The following is a 10,892-nucleotide window of genomic DNA, read 5'->3' on the forward strand; positions in this document are numbered from 1 at the left end:
GTTGTTGCGGTCATCGGTCACTGTTGACTCATTGGAATCGATCGATGGAAAAGTGGGTGTGTCGATCGATTCTGAGTACTCTGTTTCGTACTCCGATTCATACTCTGCTCCACAATGGCATGCGCCAATGAAGCCAAGTTCTTTCCCGTAATCCACAGAATTAATAACCTTTCTCTTAGGTTGGATAGGGTCGTAGTGGATGTTGGGGTCTATGAGCGTCAGACACAATTTCTTTTTGTTCATGTCACATACAGCTCCTACTATAGCTAGGAAAGATCTTCCAAGCAGAAGTGAAGAGTTCCAGTTAAGCTCAATGTCTAGGACATGAAAATCTACCGGGACAAGGGCATTACCAATCTGTACCACCAGATCTCTTATGATACCTCCTGATCGTTTTTCTGAAAGATCCACGAAGGTGAAAGATTCTGTTGAAGGTTCGATGGCCAAACCAAGCTGGTCTGCCATGATCCTAGGGAGGATACTAACTGATGCTCCTGTGTCACACACTGATGGTAACCGCACTCGGTATGTCAGAGGTGCCTGTCGATCGATGGGATGTGGGGTGTGACGATCGACGTCGGACTCACGCTGTCGATCGATGGTTGGCTTAACCGGTCGATCGATTTTATCATAGAAATGGGAGGGTGGGTGAGGATGCTTAGCTGCGAATTCATCATGAGTTAGAATTCGAACTGCATTGCATTCAGTCGATTCAGCGGACGACGTCGATCGATGACTGGAGTAATCCGTCCATCGATCTTCGTCATGGTCTGTCGATCGATGCGAGTTCATCGACATCGGTCGACACCATTGGGATCCGCCGAGACTCATGGAGCTTTCAATTTTGAAGTGTCCTTCCTCAAGGTTTTCATTTCTCACCACTTGCCAGAACTCATCATCTATGATGGCATTTACGTGGTGTATCTTTTTGTCGGCTCCTGCCTCTCTAGCGAAAGCTTCTTGCCTTTTTATAGTCTCGCCCGTCTGAATTACTTGTGTTTCAAGTTTTCTCACCTGAGTCCCTAAGGTCTCGATTTTGGTGATCAGATTGTTGTAGACGGAGTCTATTTTACCATTGAAAGTTACGGTGATTTGTTGTTGTCCCAACAGTACTCGATCAAGCATCTCTTCGATCTTGCTTTCCTGAGTCTGGGGTGGTGGATTCTGGTAGTAAGAGTTCGAGTAGCTTTTGCTGTTGTTGGAGGGTTTTTGAAATTGTGAACTCTGGTTACTTCTTTGACATATCCAAAGAAGTTTCTGTTTCCGCCCTGGTTTCCAAATTTCTGGAATCCGGTACCTCCGATGTAGTTCACATTTTCTTCTCCTTCCGTATCTGCTACTTCTCCTTCAGCTGAACAGACTTGCTTCCTAAGAAGCTCGTGCACCACATCTAACTTAGCTCTTACTTCGTCCATCTGTTCCTTCCCGATAGAGGCTACAGACTTCTTCCGTTCAGAGTCAGTGTTTTTGGCGCTGCTGCTGTTAGAAAGATTTTCGATAAGTCTCACAGCTTCCAACGGATTCCGAGTAGTGAAGTTTCCTTCACTCGCCGTATCAAGAGCCATTTGATACTGTAAGGCGAGACCTCGGAAGAAAGTGCTTAGCAGCTGCACTTCGTTAAATCCGTGGTGTGGACAGTCTCGCTGGAAGAACCTAAATCTATTTCACGCATCTTTGAAGGACTCTCCAGCCTCCTGCGAGAATGTGGAAATTTTGTTCCGAAGTTCTTCAGCGCGCGCCTCATCAAAGAAGTTTCGTAAGAAAGCATTCTTGATGTCGGCCCAGGATGTTAAAGATCCTGTGGGTTGCTGCCTAAGCCAGTGCATCGCTTCTCCATTCAGCGTGTATCTGAAGAGCTTGCAAAGCAGGTAATCTTCGGGGACTCCTTCCCTCCGAATAGCAGCGATTAGATCCTCGAACCGTTACAGATGGTCCATAGGATGCTCGTGCGGTAACCCATAGTAGGGTATCTGCGACACGAGAGTGTAGTATTGAAGCTTCAGCTCGAAATTCTGCTTCTGGATCTCTGGAAGTCGAATAGCTGATCTGTTGGAATAGTACTCATCTGGGCGATTGTAGTCGGCCAGTGGTTTCGATCGAGCGTCCTCATCTACAGGTTGAACAGCTCCTGTAGCATTAGCATCAGGGATTACAGTCCCCTTAGCATCTATTTTCTGACATGTTGCATTATGCATATGACCGTTCTGGTCATACAGGATTACAGGTTTCAGTTATCATCCTTTGTTAGAATAATAATGTTTACCATTTTTGACGACACGGTATCGATCGACGTACGCGGTGTAGTATCGATCATTGTCGAACGATTGGGATCGATCGACGATGAAGGTCTGGTGTCGGTCGACGGTTGGTTGTGCGTATCGATCGACGACGAAGTTGTTGCGTCGAGCGATGTGGGACGTTGACTCTACGGATGGTGCGTTCCTAGTGAGCAGGATCGTCTGAGAACAGTAAGTCTTTCTCCTTGTTGCTTCTGGTACCGCTGGGCATGCACCTGAAAAGACAATAAAAAGATTATTAGAAAGGGGTTAGAGAAAAGAATAAGAATCAATAAAACTAAATCTAATGGCGATCAAAGCTCCCCGGCAACGGCACCAAATTTGATACCACTCAAATTACCCTAAGGAGTGTTACTGTCATCAAAAGAAGTTCAGATGTAGTACTTAGGGATCGAATCTATAAGGAGCTATGAAACAATTAAATCTAGTGTTTATTAATTCTAAGAGTTGTAAATATTTAAATGAAATAGCAATAGTAACAAGCGAAGTAAATAGTAAATGTAACTTGGTTGGAAATGATATTAGATACAGGGCCACTATTCAGGCGTTAGAGATTATAATACCAAGTGACAAAAAAAAAGAGATTATAATACCTATAGATGCCTATTGGTTGCATGCATGATATATTAGAGCTCAATCGCTTAACTCAGTGATCAGTTGTTGCATGTTTCACTGGTTAACAAACTAAATCTCGTGTCTCAACAATTAGTATGTCGACAACGAAAGAGTGTCGATCGATGGTCCTATTGGGACGTCAACCGATACACCTTTGCCAACGTCGATCGATAGTCAGTTGAGGACATCGATCGACGGTTTCTAGCCAGGCTTATGCGCGAGTATGATATGCCCTACTAAGATACTAAATTGGTGGTTACCCCTCTATAGTAGTCCTAGTATGATAGATAGATGTCAGGATGGGATAACAAGGGTGCTTGAATATGCAATCCTATGATCAAGTTCTAGTTAGCAAGGCTAAAACAAGCAATGAATACAAATCTATCATGAATATCACAACAAGGCAGATCTATAGTTTGGAGCTAATCCCACAAACCTATCTGAACCCTGGATCTAATAATTGAACTACTCAGACATAGCAAAGCAATTCATAACAATGAAAAAATGGGAATTCATAGAGTAGATGAAAAGAAATGGAAACAAGGAGTTCCAATCACAAGTGATCTTCTCTCCAAAACTCTCTTCTCTCTCAAAGTAAAACTGTAACAAAAAGCTCTCCCTGCCGTCAAAACAGTTAGGCAGTATATAATCTACTAGGTTAAAAACTCGTCAGGGCATTTTCGTAATTTGGCTTGGCCATGGGTTTTAAGTCTGTTGGATCCAAAATGTCGCGTGTCTAATGTCTCGACATCGATCGATGGTACTTGTGTACATCGATCGATATTAATCTTCATTTGTCGAGGCATCCCTTTGTGTCGATCGATAGCACTAATGCGCATCGATCGATTGTTCTTCCTCTCGTCGACCTCTACATGGTCAGCTCGGGTGAAATGTCCTTTAAACTCCAAAATGCTCCAAAGTCATAGCTTTACTCTGAAATGCACCTGAACCTGAAAACATACATAGAAGAGTAGAAAACATAGATATATATATAGTAAAACACCTATATACCATAGATGAAAACGGGTCAAATCCAAGGTATATCAATGGTACATGCTGAGGAGTTATTGGACATAGGAGCAGAGGGATTTTTGGTGACCATTTCAATGGTTAAGGATGATGGACAATTTGAGTTGCAGGACCTTCCGACTACTGCAGAGTATGAGGATGTATTTGTGGCTTTAGGAAGGGTCACCAGCAGACATAAGGGACTCTTTTGAGATTGAGTGTGAACCAAGGACATCACCGGTTTCACGAGGTCTTTACCGATTAGCGCCAGTAGAGATGGCCGAGCTGAAAGAATATATCAAAGATTCATCAGACAAATGTTTTATCAAACAAAGACTTCACGGTGGAAAACATCATCATTTTTTGTAAGAAAGAAAGATGGGAGTTTCAGGTTTTGTATCGACTACATAGACTTGAACATGGTAACCATCGTATTGATGAGTTGTTAGATTAGGTGCATGGAGGTTCATGGATATCATGGTTCTCGAAGGTTGTCTGGGCATGATAATACAATCAGATTGCTATAGCTAAGGAGTTATGTACGGAATGTGGATTTTTGTATGTGTTATGGATATTATGAGCTGCAATGATATCATTTGGGTTGATGAATGCACAGATAGCATTCGTGGAGCTTATTAATGAATTCTTTCGCAAGCACTTGGATAAGTTAAGCATGTTGAGCATCATCGCACTAATTTATTATTGGAGTAGAGGAGTAGGATGAGCATTGGCGGATAGGATATTGATGCATAAGGATAAGGTGTCTTTCATATTATTGCTGAGCTTGCTTTTGTCACAGAGGAAATGAGGTCTGGTGATTATGGATATTGTTACTGGATTGTCGATCACCACATGTGCAATGGATGCCACATAGGTAGTTATGGATAGACTTACTGTAACGGCCCGATCCCCCGGCGTCCGACCGGAGTTATCGAAAGGGCGTTATGGACACGTGTCTACTCATTTAGACAACCCTACGTATCCTGTTACTGGTCCCAAGAGTCGACGGACACATAACCTTCTTTGAAATACCGTCACATCCACATCCGTATACTTCTACTTACAGTCCTGCGCACAGGGAAATGGAAATGGAGGAATGAGCAACAAGTTACTCAGTGAAGTGACTCTAGACCAGCCTACCCACATGACACTCTATACTGCTCTATGCGAGAACTAGGGCTGACTAGCCACTACAATCAGTTAATGCATCTTAACATTTCATATCATCATCATTTATTTCCAAACATTCAATTCTATGCATTTCTGACAAACTAGCGATCAATCAATGCAATGATCTCACTCATTGCCATACACGTCAATCTATAGGCTTAAGCGACTCGACATACCAGACCGACTCAATCTTAAGACACCTTTAACACCCCAATACCCGACCATGAACTAAGAACTCTACAATGCACGTTTTTATGTCCCGCCTCTCACGGTTGGCACATCTTTTCTTTCTCAGTGGGTAGCTCCCGCTAGGCTTCTACCCCATATTCTTGTGGATTCGCCACAGCTCCTATGGGTGCTTCCATATTCTTGTGGATTCGCCACAGCTCATATAGATACCTAGCGTAGGACTACTACCACCCGTACTTTCTTTTCTCTTTTCTCTATGGGTAGCTCCCACTAGGCTTCTACCCCATATTCTTGTGGATTCGCCACAGCTCCTATGGGTGCTTCCATATTCTTGTGGATTCACCACAGCTCCTATGGATACCTAGCGTAGAACTACTACCACACGTACTTCCTCTAGACTCTATATGATTTTCCAACCCATGCTTAACCTTAACGTTATTCACTTATACATTCACTTATCCTTTCACATCCTTATTCACTTTCACTTATCCATTCTCATTCTCATTCACTTTTCTTTTCACTTAGACTCGTACTTGAACTCATTCACTAGACGCCACCCGTTATCGTTGTCACACACAATACACATCGCACTCAAGTTCTACTTACAATAACATTAACAATCAATACTCATCTATCATCTTAACATTCGCTTCTTTCTAGCATCCTAACTTTAATCATAAACATCACATGGGACTACACATCCAAACATACAAGCATCACTCATCAACCAATCAACATCACCACAACATAGATCAGTTCATTAAGTCCCATTAACAGTATGAGAGTTCTTATGCATCATGATTCATTCATCTATCACCCTAACAATAAACATGTTCTATCAACCTAGTTCTCAAACATGGTCTAATCAAACCTAACTCCAACATAAAGGAGTATACAGAATCATGAGAGAAAGTTGGGTTCGAGACACTCCACCTTGGCCTAGATCTGGATCTGGATCTGGAAACAAGGATGAGGAGATCTGAACAGATCTGAAACAAGTAAACAAGAGAGAGACGAGATCTGGTCACCACCACCACGGCTGGAGCCACCACCACCACCACCACACGGCACCGGCGAGGAGGAGGGAGAGAGGAGAGAGATCATAGAGAGAGAGAGAGAGAGAGAGAGAGAGAGAGAGAGAGAGAGAGGCGTGGGAGAAGAAGAGACAAAAGGAAAAGAGAAGCTTGACGGCTAGGGTTTCCTAGTCTCTCTAAATCTCTGCAGAGCGTTCAAGTTTCAGAAATGAGAGAAAAGAAGGGGCTGCGTCTCTTTTTATAGGAAAGGGTGAAGGGAACCCTAGGTTTTTGTCAAATGGGCCATAGAGAAGCCCATTCTTTTATGAAAATTTTTGGGCCAGGAACCGGGCCATTCCAATTCTCCCCCACTTGAATGGAATTCGTCCCCGAATTCCGTATGTCGATCCTCCAACTCTAACATCCCGAACCCAAATGGGTAAACATCTCGTCCTTTGAAATCTAATGGTTCGTGCAATAGACCAGGTTCCATATTCCTCACGGAGATCGAACGTCCTCTTAAATCCCAAATCGATTCTCCAACAGCGTTCTCATCCCTAGATTGCTTTTATCTAATATGCATTTCCATATCACTACAACTCATGTCGACGTAATTCTCTGATGGTCATGAACCTCTTATATCCTTTCATAAAGCAGCTCATCATCAACAATTATATCTGCTAAGCGGTTTTCTGGATCGTCTCAGGCTCGAGATTCTGATCTCCCCCACTTTGGTCCAACATAAGAGATTCAATATGGTTGTTCATACAATTCACATAGGGGATATCCATTTGCTCGAGTCGTAGCTAATGTCTTGCATGGATTCAACTATTATCAGATCCATTAACCAACTTCCTCTCTAAGCTCAACACACATGTACACCACATAGGTTGATTGCCATGTCCTTGGCGACCCAACAACAAAAATATATTGTTACCATATTCCATTTTCATTTTGACACATACAACTCGTGTATCAATCATATACGGCCTCACACCCCACTGTTCTCAACTAACAAGTCTCAACTACAAAGCTCCATTAAAACCCTCTTTATCCTTACCCTTGGCAATTCCTCTTCGAATTCTGATAAATCTGTTTCCTGCCCACTATAATGCCCATTGCGACCAATTAACTTGTCCAATGATCTCTTCCTTCACCGTTGCGTGGCACCCAACCACATCTCCGTTGATTAACTTAGTGAGCACTTCATCTCACGAAACTTAACAAGCTACTCCCAAGTACCATCACACTCCTCTGGTGGAATAGAATATTGTGTCTTCGATCTTCACTACCGCGTGCTTATCTTAATACGCTTGCGGCATCGTACATTCACTTCACAGGAACATGTTGCGCATCAGTTGATCCAAGGACACACTTTTACAACTGATAATGTCCATTACCAATTCGTAATGTTGTCTCCTGGATATTTTTCTTTGATATCAGAATCTGGAAATACCGTAATGTCAAATCGCTCTTAGTGAACTCCAAAGCTACTTGCTGCAGGTTCCAACAACTCAACGAACTATATGGTGCTAACCGATATGGTTCCTTTAACTAGACAATGTTCTGTATTTCCGCTCTATGTTGTATGCACTATCTCAGTTCCATTGGTCCTTATGCATACCCGGCTACTGCAGCAATGGTACCCAATACTTAGAGCTTTCACTTCCAATTACAATTCATTCTCCTTTCCACTTAACTTTTCAGCTTTCAACATCAAGATAGCTTATATCCATATCCTAATCCTTATTCCATTAAGGACTACTCTCCTCTTCTATCGAAGATTATGTGTACATGCCAATACAATACATTAACTCCACGTGCTGGGTCCCGGTCTGCTTTCCTAGATCTCTTCCTATTTATTAATCTCTGACCTCTGTATAGATTCTCGCTAAGCCCCGATGCTTCCCTAACACACTGCAACATCCCCGAACACTGGTACACCTCTAAATACGCATCCCAAAATTCGGTCACTTCATATCATTCCAAACTCCAACCCCAGCAGGTTCACCCCGTCGAGAGATATTAACACTACCACATACACTCCCATGGTCATCATTCTCTGTACCCCCTCGGTCCTAACCCAGGTAGCCCCAATTGAAGTTGCCCTAGCCCAGACCGGTAGTTAGGATAACACTTCAACCGCAGATTCTACTAGTTGAGTCCAGCAGCCCCGACTTGGTGTTTAGCTACTCCGCACCAAACATATCCTCGTCCTCTGAGTCCTTCGGTCTGATAATGTTTTCCTTGATGAACGAACCTCCTATCATAGCCCTACTGGTTGTACTGGTAGTATGCTCCCATCCATTATATCCTAGTGTGGTTCTTCTCGCACTTCCACTCTTGTCACAACGAAACCGCCTTGTGGTAATGGCGAAGTCGCAAGTTCCCCTTGGGCTCTGAGTATGTGATGCTTGGTTAGCCTATGATCTTCTTACAACCAAAACTATAACTCTGCACCCTTCTAGATTAGCTCATGATCCCAGTAATCTTGCACGTCACAACTATTTTTTTGATCGTTTCTCATTTCCTTCAGGAAGTGGTGAATCAGTTCTCGCCCCCTTAGAGGGTGCCCGACAAATCTCCTCAGGGGGTTACATCCTTATTGTATTCCCTTACATTCATGTCTCTCTGGCGGATATCCTAGAACCAGCCCTCCATTAGATATATGTCCTTTCTCGGGAAATACCTTCATTGACTTATGACCTCAACTTGTTTCACTGCACCTCTAATGTTCGTCCAAACCCATGATATCCGCCACAACCTTTACGCTCTCGGTAGTTACATTAGTCGAGTTTCCATCTCTGGCTTTCCTCCAACCACTCCAACTCATGTGTCTGGCGATGAAACTTCGTCAATGGGCGTCACCGATGGGGTACTACCTTTCCCTTTATGGTGCGCTGAGTCCGAGTGTAGATCGGGTTCCACCATGAAGGTCCACGATACCCGTAATTGTCACTCTGGTCGTTACTGATTGTCGAAGACATCCTTCAAGTAGACATCTGATCAGAACCATAATAGAAGTATAGATATAGTGGGTGGTTTTGAAATTGTTCACAACTTTCAGAAAAATCAAAATTTTCACACACTCTTTTCTTTTAGTCAAAAGAATTTTTTTTTTTTTTTTTTGAAAACGTCGGAAATGCCGATCCCTTAGGACAGAACTAAGGGATCTTAGCCCGCTCTGATACCAATTGTAACAGCCCGATCCCCCGGCGTCCGACCGGGGTTATCGAAAGGGCGTTATGGACACGTGTCTACTCATTTAGACAATCTTACGTGTCCTGTTACTGGTTCCAAGAGTCGACGGACACATAACCTTCTTTGAAATATCGTCACACCCACATCTGTATACTTCTACTTACAGTCCTGCGCACAGGGAAATTGAAATGGAGGAATGAGCAACAAGTTACTCAGTGAAGTGACTCTAAACCAGCCTGCCCGCATGACACTCTATACTACTCTATGCGGGAACTAGGGCTGACTAGCCACTACAATCAGTTAATGCATCTTAACATTTCATATCATCATCATTTATTTTCAAACATTCAATTCTATACATTTCTGACAAACTAGCGATCAATCAATGCAATGATCTCACTCATTGACACACACGTCAATCTATAGCCTTAAGCGACTCGACATACCAGACCGACTCAATCTTAAGACACCTTTAACACCCCAATACCCGACCATGAACTAAGAACTCTACAATGCATGTTTTAATATTCCGCCTCTCGCGGTTGGCACATCTTTTCTTTCTCAGTGGGTAGCTCCCGCTAGGCTTCTACCCCATATTCTTGTGGATTCGCCACAGCTCCTATGGGTGCTTCCATATTCTTGTGGATTCGCCACAGCTCCTATGGATACCTAGCGTAGAACTACTACCACACGTACTTCCTCTAGACTCTATATGATTTCCCAACCCATGCTTAACCTTAACGTTATTCACTTATACATTCACTTATCCTTTCACATCCTTATTCACTTTCACTTATCCATTCTCATTCTCATTCACTTTCCTTTTCACTTAGACTCGTACTTGAAATCATTCACTAGATGCCACCCGTTATCGGTGTCACACACAATACACATCGCACTCAAGTTCTACTTACAATAACATTAACAATCAATACTCATCTATCATCTTAGCATTCACTTCTTTCTAGCATCCTAGCTTTAATCACAAACATCACATGGGACTACACATCCAAACATACAAGCATCCCTCATCAACCAATCAACATCACCACAACATAGATCAGTTCATTAAGTCCCATTAACAGTATGAGGGTTCTTATGCATCATGATTCATTCATCTATCACCCTAACAATAAACATGTTCTATCAACCTAGTTCTCAAACAGGGTCTAATCAAACCTAACTCCAACATAAAGGAGTATACAGAATCATGAGAGAAAGTTGGGTTCGAGACACTCCACCTTAGCCTAAATCTGGATCTGGATCTGGAAACAAGGATGAGGAGATCTGAACAGATCTGGAACAAGTAAACAAGAGAGAGACGAGATCTGGTCACCACCACCACGGCTGCAACCACCACCACCACCACCACACGGCACCGGCGAGGAGGAGGGAGAGA

At 43.0% G+C, this 10,892-nt stretch overlaps 1 non-coding gene across 1 annotated transcript; it reads left to right on the forward strand.

The window, feature by feature from the left end:
* The first annotated feature begins 1,620 nt into the window (after positions 1–1,620).
* LOC117133160 lies at positions 1,621–1,726 on the forward strand. The gene has a single exon (XR_004457001.1). It is a non-coding gene; the product is annotated as a small nucleolar RNA R71 (small nucleolar RNA).
* Positions 1,727–10,892: the final 9,166 nt, after the last annotated feature.

This window comes from Brassica rapa, chromosome A03 (assembly GCF_000309985.2).
Source record: "Brassica rapa cultivar Chiifu-401-42 chromosome A03, CAAS_Brap_v3.01, whole genome shotgun sequence".
Taxonomy (NCBI): domain Eukaryota; kingdom Viridiplantae; phylum Streptophyta; class Magnoliopsida; order Brassicales; family Brassicaceae; genus Brassica; species Brassica rapa.